Consider the following 19,510-nt stretch of genomic DNA (forward strand, 5'->3'; position numbering starts at 1 on the left):
CTCCTCAAAACTCCTCAAATAGTCCAGTATATCATCAATAAACACAACCACAAACTAGTCCAAATACTGGTGGAACACCTGATTCATCAAATCCATGAATACCGCTAGTGCATTAGTCAACTCAAATGGCATCACTAAAAACTCGTAATGCCCATACTTGGTACGAAATGCGGTCTTCGAAATATCCTCTGCTTTAACTTTCACCTGGTGGTAACCTGACCACAGATCAATCTTAGAGTAAACCTAGGTCCCCTTAGAACTGATCAAATAAATCATCAATCCTAGGGAGAGGATATTTATTCTTGACTATCAATTTATTTATCTCCCTATAATCGATGCACAATCTCATAGTTCCATCTTTCCTTTTCACGAACAGAACTAGCGCACCTCAAGGCGACACACTGGCCTTGATGAAACCTTTATCCAGCAATTCATGTAGCTGATCCTTCAATTCTTTCAACTCGACTAGAGCCATACGGTATGGTGCTTTAGATACTAGTGCAGATCTCGGCAACAAGCCTATAGTGAACTCAATCTCATGATCCGGTGGTAAACCAGGTAATTCTTCTGGAAATACATTTGGGAATTCTCGCACTACTGGTATGTCAGCTTGTCCCACTACTTCTTTTGGCAATTCTTTTATGTATGCGACATACCCCTAACAACCATCCTGCAGCAATCTCCTCACCTGAATAGCCGACACCAGCTGTGGTGAGGCATGCACATGTGAACCCGTAAATCTAAATTCTGGCTCACCTGGGGTTCTGAAAATTACTTCCTTTAGATGACAATCAATACTAGCGTGATAAATAGCTAACCAATCCATACCCAGTATCACGTCAAATCTCTGCATATCCAAGACCACAAAATCGGCTAAAAGCACTCTCTCCTGAATACTTACTGTAAAATTCTAAAGTACCCTCCTACATCTAATCACAGATCCCATCGACATACCCACATACAATTCTATATCTAATGGTTGTATCTCTATTCTAGCTATCTTCACATATCCCTCCGATATAAAAGAGTGGGTGGCACCTGTATCAAACAAAATAATCATTCTATATGGTAAGGCAGTAAGAGTACCTATGACCATATCTTTAGACGTCTCAACGTCTCCCAGTGTCAACGTGTAAACCCTTGCCGGTGTGGTGTTCCTTTGCTGACCACCGCGGGGTGCCTGATATCCACCTCGAAATGGTCTGGGATCCTGTGCATAATTCGACGAAATCTGACATAATCAAGCCATATGACCGGGCCTCCCGCATCGATAACAAACATTTTCTCCCAATCAACACTCACCAGGATATCTCCGTCTGCATCTACGACAAATGGCAGGAAGCTGTCCGCCCTAAAATCCCCTATGCTCTACCATCTGTCTCTGACCTCCGCCAAATCTACCTCCTCTCCAAGGGCCTCAGTTGGGACCCACCTGAAAACTCGAGGGCGCAACCCTCTTCTTTTGACTCTGTGTCTCTGTCTCTCTAGATAGACTCTCCTCCGCTATAGTGGCCTTGTCAGCCAATTTTGTAAAATCTTGAATCGTCAATACCGTCCTTTGCCTGTAAATATCACGCCTCAAATTTCTCTCAAACATTCTAGCCTTCTTTGCTACATCGGGGACAACATATGGGCAAAAATGAGAGAGCTCAATAAATCTCGCCGCATACTGTGGGACAGTCAACGACCCCTAGGACAGACTCAGAAACTCCTGTACTTGAGCATCTCTGATTGAAGTAGGATAATATCTATCAAAGAACATGTCCCTGAATCAGGCCCAGGTCATCTACACTAGTATAGCTCTTTGTTCCTCCAACAACCTGGTGGCTGCCCACCATCTCTCGGTCTCCCCCACCAGCTTATATGTAGCATATAAACTCTCTGCTCATCGGTGTAGTGAAGTACTGTCAGAATTTTCTCTACCTCCTACACCCAATTCTCCGTAACTTCAGGATTAGCCGCTCCAGAAAAAGCTGGCGGATTCATCTTCATAAATTTTTCTATGGTGCATCCTTGAATGGGAGATGGGCCTCCCTGCTCTCTAGAGCTCCACGCTATCTTAACCATAACTTGCTGAGCCACATTACGTAGCACAGCATTTAAATCCCCACCTGCTGTGCCAGAAGGACCGGCACCATCATCCCCACTAGCATGAGCGCTATTGCCTCCTGGGTCCATCCTGTAAACACATAGAACACCATTTCAAAATTCTATCTTCCTACAGATCCAACTTATTCAACTAAAACTCCAAATCCTCTACTAACTACTAATTATCCCTTCTGATTCTAGCCCCCAAAATCCACTCCTGCAACCCAAACATATGACTCGTCAACAGCTTACTATCATTTTCCTGGAATCGTCACCCTAGGAAAAAAACAGAAACAATCACAAAATCCCGTATCCAGATCACAGAATAAAACCTCAAATATTTCCCTATATTCTGGTATTATTTTTCGCTATACTCTAGAGTCTACAGAACCTAGCAACCTAGGCTCTGATACCAAAATGTAACGTCCTCAAAATTCTTACCATTTATATATATATATATATATATATATATATATCTGTGTATCTACATCCATACCTAAGCAGCGGGAACACATATCATATAACCATTCATATATATACCATATAATACCAGAATCCAGTATATACAGATCATAGGCATACAAAATACCCCTCCAGCATCATCTACCCAAAAATATACACAACTCTGTCGAAAACTCACCCTCTAATAATCCAAAATACTCTCTATCCGCGAGCCTGATCTACTCGCCTAACTGGCTCACCTGAAAAATGTTAAAGTAAAGGAGTGAGTCGACACTCAGTAAGTGGAAATATGCTATTACTAGTGTGTGGCAACTAAGTTAAGAACACTTTTTAAATAGCAACTGAACTGCAATGCAATAAATAATCTGTAAAACATATCTTTCTTTAAAAATTTACAATATAACTGTATCATCTGTATTTTCTACTTTTCATACTACTAATATCATACCATACTCATCATATACTGTAAAATTGTATACATATACATAACCGTGCTTTATCCCTGGGGCTCTGTACGTCATGATTTGACCCCTCATGACAGGATTGTGCGGCCCGTAGGCGGGACTTCATCTGGTCGGCCCTCCAGATAAGTCAATATACTCTACACTACCTCAGTCCGGCCAACCTGCATCCACTCCTAAGCTCAGTACCAGATACTACCTTGTCAAATCGGCCCCCTCCACCCAGTGAACTGGGGAGCTGCATACTCTCCAAGCACAACTAACGGTACCTACACACTATCTGAGATATGTGGTTGCACTATATCTGTATATAGCAACGGTACTGTGCTCTGTAATCTATATTTGTACCGTATCTGTCTATAATCTTTCCACAGGGATCTGATTCTCTATATATATATACATATATACTCTTTTACTGTTTTCATCATGTTTCCAAAATTACCATAACACTATCTTTCTGTACTGTAAATATTGTAATCTCTGTATACTGTATCTGTAGCATCTTGATGCTACCTCTGTATATCTGTCTGTATACTATGTCTATATACTCTGTATGTTATGGTAATAGGAAACATGACATATTATAACTCTGTATATATTGTTCTGTATAAAGTTGTGATATATATACTGATTTGAATAAAATTGTATACAAGTATATGTATATATATATATCTGTTTCATGAAACTAATCATATAAAAATTGTATATGCATGTAAATTTCTCTATATAATATCTGTGAATATATATATCTATATCTGTATATTCTATATAACTCCATATATGGGGAAAAACTATATAAACTGTATATACTATCTACATCTGTGTATTCAGTATAGTATGATAAATTATAAAAGCTATATAAATTCTTCATCATATGAAAATCTACTCAGGCCACACAAGCATTTAAACTCATATTCTATAAATACTGTATAATAAACTAGTATAAATATGTGTCTGTGAAATCTCTGATAGCATTATGAAAACTCCTAGCATAGCATATTTCCCTTACCTTAACTTTGGAAAGCCCCCTATAAAACTCTAGCTCTATACCCGCAGGGTTTCTAGCTCAACATCCTAAAAACAAAATTCCCTAGAACAAAATATCAGTATTTTCTTACCTACAACATTTCTCATAACTGAGGGAAAGGCAAATACTGAATAAAATGCCTTACCCTGAGATTGGGACGAAATCCAACCCAACCTTTCCAACGATCAGCTTCGGCAGACTTGCAAAGAACTTTGCTAGGAGCATCGTGGTAGCCTCAGATCTTCGATTCGGCGAGAAATAGGCCCGAAAACGAAGAGAGAAGTGAGAGAGGGTTGTAAAGAGAGAGAGGAGAGAGAGAGGAGCATTGAAAATGGGTAAAAATTTAGGTTTTTCACTATTTATAGGGACAGATTCGTCGACGAGACACATCACCTCGTCGACGAGTCCTTCAGTAAATTCATCGACGAACCTTACCATTCATCGACGAAATTCAGAGTAGCCCAAAATCCTCACTTGGTATTTTCTCATCGACGAAACGGGACCTTGTCGAGGAGATCTTAAAGACATTCGTCGACGAATCCCTATATTTGTCGACGAACCCTGGAAATTCTTGAAATTATATTCTCCAAAATTATATTCTACTACCTCCTTCTATTACTGATTCCATTTCTCTCTCTCTCTCTCTTTATTATTTAAATACCATTATTTCCCGGGTCGTTATAGTGCTTGTGCCAAAATCATTAGGAATATTAAGTATGTAATCATTAGAACTAATTTTCTTTAAAACTTTGAAATGTTCTATCTTTTTAGGATGCAACTTTCTTACCCTTTCAAATGGAATTCTCTTGGGATGAATGCGGAACATAACCATATCGCCTTGAAAATTTTGGCAACTTGCGATGTATGTCAGCACCAAATTTATAATGTTCATTATTCAAATTAATTTTCATTCTTATGTCAGAGTGTAGATCATGTATGTGCTTTGAAAATGTATCAAACTATTCACAATTAGGTAAAGATGAATAAGGAACAAGGATAATGACATGTTGAATCTCTTTTATGGAAGGTAATTCATTAGGTGGCTTAGAGATGACATCCTTAAACTTGGAAAGTATAGGTGATACTTCCAGTGGTGTTTCCTTCTCAGGTTGGGGTATTTCAGTCTCCTTAGTAACAACCACAAACACTTCCTGTGTATTTTGACTTTCCTGCTCAAACGGCTCTTCACTTATGATATTCCAGGTTTCTCCACTAGTTTCTTTCTTTTCCTTCTTCTTTTTCTCACCATCTTCCTTATCAAGTGCCAAGTTCCTAGTGGGACATTGTCTGGGAAAGTGTCCTTATTTAGAAGCACACTGCACTGCCAGAACTCTAGTGAGAGGATCCAGTCATGGGTGCTTTCCCTTTGTCCATAGGTTTTTGGACTATGGGATTGCTCCCTCTGAAGATACCTTGACCTGATTGTGTTGGTCAGAACTTGTTATAACTCTATACCTTTTGAGAGTATGACTCATTGGAAAAGGTATCGAACTATTAGCCCATAGGCTCTTTAGTTAATTGCTCAAAGTAATGAGCTAAATTATAGGTCTGTTCAAGGGACTCAATGTGATAAGGAAACAGTTTTGTCCTTAGTTCAACCTTTAATCCTAGGTAAAATCAGGAGATCTGGTAACTAACAGTCTCATAGACACCACATCTTATAGACAACTCATCGAATTGACTCATGTATTCTAAAATAGTCATGCTACCTTAACGCAAGCTGTAAAGCCGATCTATAAGGTGCTCTCTATAACTAAAGGGTACATACTTCTCCTTTAACCTATCCTTCATTAGATTCCAATGCTCAATAGGTCTATGATCTAACCTCGCTTCTTGCCTTTCAACATTCATCCAATGGAGCTTGGCTTGTCTTGTTAACCTCATTTTTGCAAACTTAACCCAATAAGGGCCAGTGATTTTATACCAATCAAAATAGGAATCCATCCTAGTCAACCAATCTTGGAAGATTTTAGGGTCCATATGTCCATCATATGGGTGGCTTCTATCTTTACTCGCTTCATTACATCCTCATAAGGATCACGATGGTCCCTGCAGTAATATTTCCTAACATGAAGTTCATCAACGTCATAATCCTCATCATCCCAATGTTGGGCATAGGGCTTATGATGTGGGGGTATCCTAGCAATGTCATCTTGGTGACTCACTCGCCTTTGTGGAGGGAGGGAAGGTCTTTATCTAGGAGTCATAAGTGGCTCTCTCTCAACATGAATCTTATGACCTCGGTAAGTATTCCTGACTTGAGTAGACATCCTAGGGGTTGGGAAAGGATTTGGAGAGCACTAGTGTCACGCCCCAAACCCGCAGATAGGTCTTAGGTGTGAATATAGTAACCTAACCTATCTCTGTATCAATTAAACATACATGATACAACACTAAATGAGGGTCCGACCCCGTGGGGTACACGTAAACCCTATATACATTTATATACATATACATACTTATTAAATACGCAGTAGAAAATGTTTTTTCTATACATACATCATACCATACCAGAGTCTATACAGAACTAGAATATATGTTCCCTACAACGACCAACTTATTTTACTAATTTTTTTCCATGATAATAAAAACCGATATAATAAATCTAGCAGATCATAATCAACCTGAACCCGTGGTTACCAGGGATACATCAGAAATATAACACGGAAGCCTAAACAGCAGGAAACATAAAATCATATACATCTCATTTTATCATTCAATACAATACCAAAGTTTACTACATCCATCGTATATATATATATATATCGCAAAACAATCCAAACCAGTCCTAAGGTCGTCACCCAAAAAAAATCCATCCGACCTTAGCAAAAGACTTACCCTTTAGATAGAGTAGGACTAACGAACTCTAGCGCTGCAGAGCTTTATCTGCTCTCCTATCTGGGGCTCCTGAAATGTTCATATAATTTGGGGTGAGACACCTCTCAATAAGTGAAAATAAACCTATACCAATGTGTGGCAATATGAGTATTTCTGTATTATACATAAAACTATACATAACATATTTAGTGAAACTGTCTGTATCATATATGGGGAAATATATATAATCATATCATAATAGAACATACTGGATTTCCATAAACATAATTCATCTCATATGATAATAATACAAAAACAAGCCTGGAAGGTTAGCTGGCTGGTGTCATGTCATACCCCTACATGACTGGGTTGTGTGGCCCGAAGGTAGGACCTGACAATGGCTGGTCAACCACTGCCAAGTCAAAAGCAAAGTTTGTAAGTATAATGGGTCTACCAGACCTGGTCCGTACACTGCAGGACCATAAACCACATCAACTATCCATCCTCACGCTGCCCCATACGACAGCGATAACACTAACATCATAATGATCATGATCACATAGCTACAGTATTGTGCTTGTGTAAGCCTAAACCAAGCCAACCAGGTTATGATAACATATAATATATTTAAAATTGTGATACATTGCTATTCCATAATAATAAATGTCAAATCAATATCATCATATCACATTTCATAGCATATTACGAAAATCTTCGGCCTATACACTGACATTTCGTATTTTATTAATCACGGCCCGTATCACATATCACATAAAAGGCTCGGCCTGTATGACGGCATATCATATAAAAGGCTCGGCCCGTATACCGGCGTGTCATGTAAGAACATTCTTAGTTCATACATCTGTATATCATATAAAACTCTCGGCCCATACGCCGATGTACCATATAAAACTTTCAGCCAGTACACCGATGTACCATATAAAACTCTCAACCCATACGCGGTATATCATAGTAAAACTTTGTATCATTTAGCATTTTCCTAAAAAATAGTAATTCATAATAAATTCTACTCATGCCACACAAAAAATGGGTATTATGCATATCTAAAACATATCATCATTTAAAGCAGTATTTTCCCAAACATAATGCTAATACATATATATATTCCTGAAATTAAATGCTATAAAACTATACATATATTTCATAAAATAGCTAACTTAGTTTATCCCCTTACCTGATTCCTAAAGAGTCCCTACGACAATCAGTTCTACACCCACAGGGTTCCCCATTCAACACCCTGAAATCAACATCTCCCAAAATAGAAATTCAGTATTTCTTTGACTACTACATTTTCTACAAATGCAGGAAATTCAAATACTAAATAGAAATCCTTACCCTGAACCTGGGATGGAATTCAAGCTAGCCCCACCAACGATCCACTCTAGCTGATTTGAAGAGAACTCTTCCAAGAGTGTCGTGGTGGCCTCAAATCATTGAACCAGCGAGAATATGGCCTTGAAACATAGAGAGAAGGGGCGGGGGACGAAAATGTAGTGAGAGAAAGTGAGGTTTGCAAGTTTCTACACTGAAATCCGAGTTTAGGGCTATTTATACACTGGCCTTTTGTCGACGAGCCACGTCACCTCGTCAACGAGGTCACGAAGGAAGTTCGTCGACGACCGATTATTTCTCGCTGATGAAATTCAGAGATTGGAAAATAGCCTCTTAGTATTTTCACGTCAACGAGACACGTCCCCGTCGACGATCCCCTCATGTGTACTCGTCGACGAACTCCCTGTGTTAATCGACGAGGCCCTATTTAAGTATTTCAACTACAATATCTTTTTCTTCTTCTTCCATTATTTAAATACCATAAATCCCTAGGTCACTACATTCCCAAAATACAATACATACTTTGGGTGTCTACAAAACCCAACAATGACAACTTGGCTACAAAAAGCATACTTACACATGTACTAAATGCAGCTAACCGACACCCTCGCTTCCGAATGTTAGGATGCTACTTTCGGTTACCTGAAGCACCTGAAAAACATTTGTGTATTCGGGGTGAGACACCTCTCAGTAAGGAAGAAAATAGTTTATATTAGTGTGTGGCATACGAGTGTTATTTAGGCGTAAAACATAACGCAATACGATACAGTACAATATAGTTCAATACACTTCAATACAATTCCAATATTTTTCACAAATCCAGTTCCAGTACATACAATACCCAAACATATGGTCAGTGTCGTCACACTAAGCACCCAATTACCATGTGATAACCAAAGCCTCACAACAATAACGTTGCCAATACGAGCACCCGATAACCTGCGATATCTGAAACCTCACAGCGATATCGTTGCCACTATGGTGTAGCGCATACCCATCGATGTCCAGCCAAAAAGAATAGGCGATATTTCACACCCTCGAATATAGAGTCGGATACTCTCGCCCATGGTAATTAGCTGAGACATGGCATCAGCATACGATAATTAGCCGCCCCTAGCTATTTTTACAAAACCTGGAACATTTTATATACAACATTTCATTCCACACTTATTTGAGTATACAACAAATCATATCGTTTTTCAGTTTAAGAATACAGTTTAATACAAATATGGGTACGGTCATCTCAATACTACAATCATAATACAACATACGATTTCTCCAACAAAATAGAGATGACACCTGAAATCGCTAAATTTTTCCAAAAATTATAACCCAAAAATTCCATATTTTCACCCGATAGATTTTCCCAAATAAGTAACCAAAACATACATACGATCGTAAACTACAGGTTTACCGATCCTGATTTCAAAAATAAACTGATATAAACAAAATCCCCTTACCTTTTCCCGAATACCAAAATACGAACTCTTTGACTCCAAAACTACGAACCGAGTCACCAAAACCTAAATAATGAAGAACTATACTTCACTATAATTCTTAATACTACACATATTCCGAAACGAAATTGACATCGAACCCTTAACTTCGTTTTGGGTCAAAACTTGAAAATCCCCAAAACGACTTTCCTATCCACTAAAAACATAGAGATTCCTCCCCTGATCCATGCAGTAATGTCAGATCGTTGAATCAAGCGACGAACAACGAAGAATCAAAGAGAGAAAGAGAGGTTTTGCTGGTGAGAGAGAGAGAGAGAGAGAGAGAGAGAGAGAGAGAGAGAGAGAGAGAGAGAGAGAGAGAGAGAGAGAGAGTTTAGCTTTCTTAGCCATGAAGCAAATGAAACAGATATTTATAGTCCCTTTGACCGGGCCAACTTCGTTGACGAGATGGCGCCTTAGTCAATGAATTATCCATACATTTCGTCGATGAATCAACTCCTTCGGCGACAAATCCTATTCTGATATTTTACAATACGTTTGGTATCTCTTCATCGATGAGGCTCTAAATTTCGGTGACGAAGAGTATAAGGGCCTTCGTTGACGAGAACAATGGCTTCGTCAATGAAGCTTGCAAAATTTACCTTTTTACCCTTTTTAATTTATTCAATCTACATACCTCAGGTCGGGTTCTTACAACATCCCCTCGTTACAAAAAGTTCATCCTCAAAATTTGCAATCTCTCATTTACCTAATCATCTACATACCCATACGTATACCTGACTCTTAGGAAGAGCTAGCAGTCACCCACATAGCAGCCCTATCCCAAATACATACATACCTTCACTTATAACGGAGGAATATCGTGGTTACATATATATGCTATTTCAGGAGCTCACAATATTACAAAACTCTCTCCCAGAGACTAACCACATAATTCTACTATGATAACAGAGTATTACATACATACATACATACATAGCCATACCGACCCTGCTATCAAAACTACTACTCAGAAAAATTGCGGATATTTCTGGCGTATTTTCGTCTCTAACTCCCAAGAAGCTTCCTCAACCGCGTGATTCCACTGCCATAGTACCTTCACTAACGGTATCTCCTTGGTACGCAACTTTTGAACTTTACGGTCTAGAATCTAAATGAGTATCTTCTTATATGCCAAAGCATCCCCAATATCTAAGGACTCGTAACTAATCACATGCGACGAATCCGGAACGTACCTTCTCAACATGGATGCGTGAAATACATCATGGATCCTCGAGAGTGCAGGGAGTAGTGCAATCCTGTAGGCTACTGAACCTACTCGGTCCAGTACCTCGAATGGTTCGATATACCTCAGGCTTAGCTTGCCCCTTTTTCCCAAATCTCATCACCCCTTTCATCGGAGCGATTCTCAGGAATATCTTACCCCTAACCTCGAATTCCAACTCACGACGATGAACATCCGCGTAACTCTTCTGCCAACTCTGAGCTTATTTAATCCTATCCTTGATCAATCTGACCTTCTCAGAAGCCTACTGTATGAGTTCGGGACCCAATATCTACCATTCACTGACCTCATCCCAATACAAAGGAGACCGACACCCCCGACCATACAATGCCTCAAACGGTGCCATCCCGATACTAGCCTGGAAGCTATTGTTATAGGCAAACTCCACTAACGGTAGAAACTGAATCCAACTACCACCGAAGTCTAATACACAAGCCCATAACATATCCTCCAAGATCTGTATCGTTCTCTCTATCTGTCCATCAGTCTAGGAGTGGAATGTTGTACTACATGTAAGCTTCGTACCTAGTACTTCTTGTAAGCTCTTCTAGAATCGAGAAGTGAATCTCAGGTTTCGATCTGAAACAATGGACATCGGTACCTCGTGCATTCTAATTATCTCCTGCATGTACAAACTTGCTAGCCTACTCAAAGAGTAGCTAACCTTCATCGGTATAAAGTGATTAGATTTGGTTAACCTGTCCATGATTACTCAGATGGCATTCTGTCCGTGTAGTGCTGGTGGCAACCTAGTGACAAAGTCCATAGAGATGTGTTTCCATTTCCCCTCTAAAATACTCAATGGCTGCAACGGCACTACCGGCCTCTAATGTTTCGCCTTTACTTGCTAACACATTAGAAATTAATCCACAAACCGAGCAATCTCCTTTTTTATGCCACTCCACCAGAAAGATTCACATAAATCCCGATACATCTTCGTACTACTCTAATGTACTATATGCAAAGAACGATGCACCTTATCCAGAATCGTTCTCTTTATACCCTCATCGTTTGGAATGCACAACTTAGTCCCAAACCTCAGCACACCTTCTTTTGAAATGTTAAAATCTACAGCCAACCCTTGCTGGACCTTCTCTACAACCTTGACTAACTCCGCATCATTAGCTTGCGTGACTTTAATCCTTTCAAACAACGTCGGCTGGATCACCAAGCTAGCAATGAAAGCCTGATGATTACCATCCACCAACTTCAGGCCAAGAATTTCCAAATCTCGTCGGATATGATGCTGACCTACCACTGCAGATACTATCGCATGCTCTGACTTCTGACTCAATGCATCAGCTACCACGTTAGCTTTCCCCGGGTGATAGCTAATCGTGCAATCATAGTCCTTGATCAATTCCACCCACCTTCTCTACCTCATGTTCAACTCTTTCTATGTGAAAAAGTATTTAAGGCTTTTGTGGTTCGTAAGGATCTCACATAGTACACCATACAAGTAGTGTCCCTAGATCTTCAACGCATATACTACTGCCGCCAACTCCAGATCATGCATAGGGTAATTCTTCTCATACTCCTTGAGTTGCTGAGAAGCATAAGCAATCACTATCCTCTGTTGCATCAGCACACATCCCAAACCCTTCAGCGATGCATCGCTATAAATCACAAAACCACTATCCCCAGATGAGATGGTTAAAACCGGAGCAGTGACCAATTGGTGTTTCAACTCCTGGAAACTCTGCTCACTCTCATCATTCCAATCAAATCACACACCCTTCCTTATAAAACATGTCGGAGGGTCAGATAACTTAGAGAATCCTTCCACGAATCGCTAGTAATACCCAGCCAGTCCTAGGAAACTCCGAACATCCTGCACACTCCACAATGTCACCTAATCAACCACTACTTCTATCTTACCAGGATTAACTAAGATACCACCTTTCAACACTACATGGCCTAGAAACGCGACCTGATTCAGTTAGAACTCGCATTTCTTCAGCTTAGCATACAACTTCTTCTCCCATAGAACCTGAAGTACCAACCTCAAATGGTTTTCGTGCTCTTCCAAACTTTTAAAATATACCAGAATATCATCGATAAAAACCACCACGAACTGATCTAGGTATTTAAGGAAAACCCTATTCATTAGGTCCATAAATACCGTCGAAGCGTTAGTTAACCTAAAAGGCATAACTAGAAACTCGTAGTGAGCATATTTGGTTCGGAAAGCAGGCTTCACAACATCCTCAATCCTGACTCTCACCTGATGAAACCCTGACCGTAGATCAATCTTCGAAAAGACCTACATTCCCTGTAGCTGGTCAAACATATCATCTATACGAGGCAACGGGTATCGATTCTTTGCTGTTACCTTGTTGATCTTATAGTAATCAATGCACATGTGCATCGACCTGTCCTTCTTCTTCACGAACAATACTGGAGCTCCCCAGGATGAAACACTAGGTCTGATAAAGCCCTTGTCTAGTAGTTCCTACGACTGCTCCTTCAACTCTTTAAGTTTGGCTTGAGCCATCCGGTATAGAGCTTTAGAGATCGGTGCCTTACCTGGCAGCAACTCAATAGCGAACTCTACCTCTTGATTAGGAGATAAACCAGATAAGTATTCCGGGAATACATCCAAAAATTCGTTAACTACTAGGATATCTTCAAGTTTCAGATCATCCCGAGGTGGTTCCTTCACACAGGTTAGGTACCCCTAACATCTGTCCAAGAGTAACCTCCTCGCCTACCTAGCTAACATGATCTGTGGTGTCAAATGCACACATGATCCCACAAACTCATACTCTTGATCCCCAGGAGGTTTGAATACTACTACCTTCATATGACAATCAATTACCAAATAACTAGAAAATAGCCAATTCATCCCCAGTATGACGTCAAATCTGCACATGTCGTATACTACTAAGTTCCCCGGTAATAGCCTTCCCTGAATAACCATTGGCCAGTTTCCCAACATTTTACTATAGATCGTGATACTCCTAGTCGGTGTAGCCACAAACAACCATTCATCCATCAATTGGGTTTCAACACCACATAGTTTCAAAAAAGTAGCAGATATAGACAAATGGGTTGTTCCTAAATCAAATAAAACAACAGTTCTATTTGAAAGCAATAATATTGTAACGACCCAACCTAGGTCTGCCAGGGAGCACTGCGTCTCTCCTCCTCCACTTGGCCAGGACAACAGGGGGCGAGCCTTATCGGACTAATGACGAGCCCCACAGACCAACATATGTCTTTTTCAGTGTGTTTTGTCCTCACTCACACACTTCTGAAGAAAACTTCCCAGAAGGTCACCCATCCCAAGATTACTCCAAGCCAAGCACGCTTAACCATGAAGTTCTTATCGGAAGGCTTTTGAAAAGAAAGGTGCACCTTTTTGATATGGATAGTAACATCTAATCCTTTTAAGCCTTTCTTCCACGGGGTATCACATTCTCCCCCACTTACAGAATGCAACATCCTCGTTGTGAACCCATATTTCCAACCCTAGGCAATGTGATTCTCATCACACTTCCGGTTGGGTAATGGCTTCGATACCATTTGTAACGACCTCCCTTTCAGGCATTGTCACTTTCCTTATGGGCTTTGCGCCCGTGACAACAATGGGTACCTATCAGAGCACTCACTGAGATTGAAGTGTTATGTATCACCATCCCTCAATTCAGCAAGCCCTCGGGCGGAGAGTCTTACTTCACCACAATCATTCATAAGCGAGAGTTCCTGAGGATCGGGGGTAACTACGCCTTTGCTCTGATACCATCTGTAACGCCCCAACCCTCTACGTGGGCCTGGAGTGCTACTAATCAATTCATTTACCTGATAATCTACATTCTAATATCATGTACCCAACGAAAAACATAATTATAATCTTCTAACAAATATAATACCAAAGTTTTCTAAATCTATCTACACATCATAATAAGCCATGCATCCAACTGTATTCCCATATATACACATATCTCCCAAAAATATTCAGTATTCACAATACCAATTTGTTTCACAATCATTCATAATATCTAGAAGACTTAAAGCATAAAACATAAAATATTTGCATTCCCAAAAACATTATTAAAATGTTTATACCCTCTTTTTTTCCCTTATATCTCCCAAAAACGCTATAAAACCTCGAGCTATCTAAGCTCGATCTCGAGGAAATCCTGAAAAAGATAAATTCATATTCGGGTGAGACACATCTCAGTAAGGGAAGAAACAATATATTAAAACAGCGTATGACTAATATGAGGTATATAAATATCATTTTAATATCATTTGCAAACCATTAATATAATTTTGAAATCATTCTCTAAACCTACCAATCATATGCAAAGGTTTAACCCACGGGATTACCCAAGGATAGGGGTGATTACCCGTCCATACAAGTAGCATCCCTCTGCTCTGATACTAGGCAACCCTAAGGTCACAACTATAACATATCAGGGCACTCACCTTTCTCAGTAAGCCCTCAAGTATTAGATTGATCTTGTACTCACACAATTCAACAATAGCTTACTGGCAAAGGCCCTAAGGATAAGGAAATCTACCCGCCCATAAAAGTAGGTTCCCTCTGCCCTAGTACATTATATAGCTACTACCACATCTGAAACTACTAGTGCACTCACCTTTCTTAGCAAGCCCTCAGGCGAAGAGCACGCCTCCCCCAATCATAACGTGTTCTACATACATAAGTACTTCTGATATAATAATACATTATTCTCTTTGTCATTAATTAATCATATTTTTCTATTCATGTTCATAGCTTAAACATTGCATTGCATTTCGCTTTACGTGATCTTCTACATTACATCGTTCACATTTGTCATTTTCATTCCATTGTCATTGCATAACATTTTCATTTCATTTCCTTCATACTACAATTGGTCTTTAGCCATCATCAGTTAGTCTGCAGCTCTTTTCAGTTGTTATCAGTTAGTTTAGACAGAAGTGTGCTAGAATCTGCTAACATGGTTGTCTTTCAGCTGTCTTACATTTACATGGTTGCATTTAGCATACACAAGCAACATAGTCCATAAAATATTTTATTCTCAATACTTTACTTACTTAGCCTGCATCTCATACATTTAACATATATATGCACAGAATCTCATGCCACACAATTTAATAATAAAATTTATACATATTCCTGTAAAATAGGCCAACCCACACTTAGCATTTAATTACTAAAAATACAATTTCCATTTCTTACATAACTATCCAAAAAATTCCTTCACTTTCTTCAGTTCATTTCCCTAAATACATAACTAAATAAGTGGTCCTAGGTTCAGAAATCATAGTTTTACATGGTTGGCATTTTAATAATTCACAGAAAAACATACATATAATATAACGTAAATTATTAGCTTCAATTTCATAAATTCTGATTTAATATATAATTTCCCCTTACCTAGTTTCTTGAACTACGCCAACAGGGACCCCAAAAAATACCTGCGGCACTCACCCGGATCTTGAATAAAAAATCCTAATTCCATTAAATTAATTCTAAATAAAATACTATTTTAATATTTCCTAGGCTCTTAAATATCAAATAAACAGTTATACCCCCAAACATAATCAATTTGCCAAATTTCCCAAATCCCACTCTCGCTTTGGAGTGGGGCCTAAAAAACCCCAATTGAGAATTTACTTATGTCAAAATGACAATGATCACGACTAGGACCTCATGGTGGTGCCTGATCGTCGATTTAACAGCAGATTTAATGAGAAATTGAGAAATTAAGAGAAAATTACCTTACCCCAAGAATGGTACCTACACCGCTCCCATGACAAATCCGCTCTAGTAGAAATGTCGGTGGCGGAGTTAGAAATCCAATGGCACCTTCCGTTTCTTGATCGGTGCTCATTAGGCCGATGAAATTGAGAAAGAGATAGAGAGAGAGAGAGAGAGAGAGAGAGAGAGAGAGAGAGAGAGAGAGAGAGAGAGAGAGAGAGAGAGAGAGAGGCGGAGACGGAGATGACGACACGCAGAGAGAAGCTGGGAGAAATGCAGTCTGAAGAAGATGATGGATTGGATTTCAAATTAAAATTCAATCCATCCTATTGCATTTAATATATATTATTTTAAAATTATATTATATATATATTTACTTAAATTTATATTATACAATAACCTTATATATATATATATATATATATATATATATTTATATATATCTTTATTTCAATTTTTTTTACTATTCCTTTTTATTTATTTACTTAATTAATTCAATCATAATTAATTAATTAATTAATTAAGAATTAGTCTTAATTTTTTTCATACTATTTATTTTTATTTGTTTATTTAATACATTAATTTAATAATGTTTAACTAATTAATTGATTAATAATTTTAATTTATTAATTAATTTTTTTTTAAAAAAAATTTTCCAAGTTATTACAAATATTGTACCTGTCACCATGTTCCCAGTGTGTTCCGCATCTACTAGAGTAAGGGAGTACACCCTCGCCAGAGCCGTGTTTGCCTGGTAACTCCTCCGAGGCACTTGATTACTCCCACGGTTATGGCTCTATACAGGCATATCTTTCCTCTATGCTTGATAGTTTCGAGACATGTGGCCTAGTTTGCCACAGTTGTAGCAGTTACCCCAGAACGGCTGGCATTCCCCATCATGCCATTTACAACACTTGGCACATGGTGTAGAGGATAGATCCCCCTGAGAACTTTGCTGCTCGGTATTTTGGCGATAACCCGAACTATATTTCTTCTCCTTCTTCCAATGTCCCTGTCGAGGACCACTCTGAGAACTAGAAGATACTAGCCTCTTCCTATGTTCCTGTACCACCTCATCTCCCTGAAGGTTAGTCTCAAATATGGTGGCTTTATCCACCAAAATAGAAAACTCTCGGATCCGCAGCATCCCCACAAGCCTACGAGTGTCCTTCCTCAGACCCTTCTCGAATCTCCGAGCCTTCTTATGCTCGTTCGAGACCAAGTACAGCGTGAAACTAGATAGCTCGATATATTTGGTGGTATATCTCTGCACCTTCAAGGTTCCCTACGTTAGACTCGAGAACTCATCAGCCTTTGCATCACTAGTGGAAGTCGGGAAGTATCTCTCAAAAAATACCTCCTTGAAGCAGCTCCACCTCATACTAGATGGACCAGCTCTTTGCTTCTCAAGCAAACTCACCGCCGTCCACCATCTTTCTGCTTCTCCTACCAGCTGGAAGGTAGAATAGAGAACCTTTTGCTGGTTAGTACAGTGCAAAGCTTCCAATATCTTCTCGGTCTTCTGCACCCAATTCTCTGCTACTATTGGATCGGGTCCTCCCGTAAACATTAGAGGGTGCATGCAGGTGAACCTCACTATAGTACAACCCGCAGCTGTAGGAGAGTGCTCACGTTCCCTAACACTCTGCCCGATCTCTCGCATAAACTGCCTCGTCAAACCCCAAGGCACGAAAGGAGACTCATTACTCGCAGTTCCCTTGGAACCACTATCTAGGTTGTTATCTTTGGGCTCCATTTTGAAAGTAAAATAGGAATCGGTTAGAATTCCTATATCGTACATAGTTAACACAATCATTGAACACTAATCATGTCAACTACTACTCTCACGGGTCCAAGTTTGTCCTATCACATTGACACGAAACCATCAATGGTTTGCCGTGATTTTACTGAAATCGTCATTTTAGGAAAAACACAGAACACCGCCAACAAGTCCCTATCTAGCAAAAAAACCACCCTCGACCTACTCTACCCATTTCCTACATCCTATACTTCGGTATGCACACATAAATACGCCTAACCAAGTTACAAGACCTAATAACCTAGTTTAGCTCTGATACCAAGTTATCACGCCCCGAACCCGCAGATAGGTCTCAGGCGTGAATATAGTGACCTAACCTGTCTCTGTATCAATTAAACTTATATGATACAATATTAAATGAGGGTCCGACCCCATGGGGTACATGTAAACCCTATACACATTTACATACATATCCATACTCATCAAATATGCAGCGAAAAATATATTTTTTATACATACATCATACTATACCAAAGTCTATATAGAATTAGAATATAAGTTCATAAAATACAATACATACTCCGGGTGTCTACAAAACCCAACAATGACAACCCAACTACAAAACTCGTACTTACACAGGTACTAAATGTAGCTAACCAACACCCCTGCTTCTGGACGCTAGGATGTTAGTTTCGGCTACCTGAAGGACCAAGAAAACATTTGTATATTTGGGGTGAGAAACCTCTCAGTAAGGAAGAGAAAAGGTTATATTAGTGTGTGGCATACAAGTGTTATTTCGGCATAAAACATAACACAATACGATACAATACAATACAGTTCAATACCATTCCAAGTATTTTTCACAAATCCAGTTTCGTACATACAATACCCAAACATATGGTCAGTTTGGTCACACTAAGCATCCAATTACCCTGTAATAACCGAAGCCTCATAGCGATAATGTTGCCAATACAAGCACCCGATAACCTGCGATAACCGAAGCCTTACAGTGATATCGTTACCACTACGGTGTAACGTACACCCATCGGTGACCAGCCGAAAAGAATAGGTGATATTTTACACCCTTGGAT

This window comes from Malania oleifera, chromosome 1 (genome assembly GCF_029873635.1).
Source record: "Malania oleifera isolate guangnan ecotype guangnan chromosome 1, ASM2987363v1, whole genome shotgun sequence".
Taxonomy (NCBI): domain Eukaryota; kingdom Viridiplantae; phylum Streptophyta; class Magnoliopsida; order Santalales; family Ximeniaceae; genus Malania; species Malania oleifera.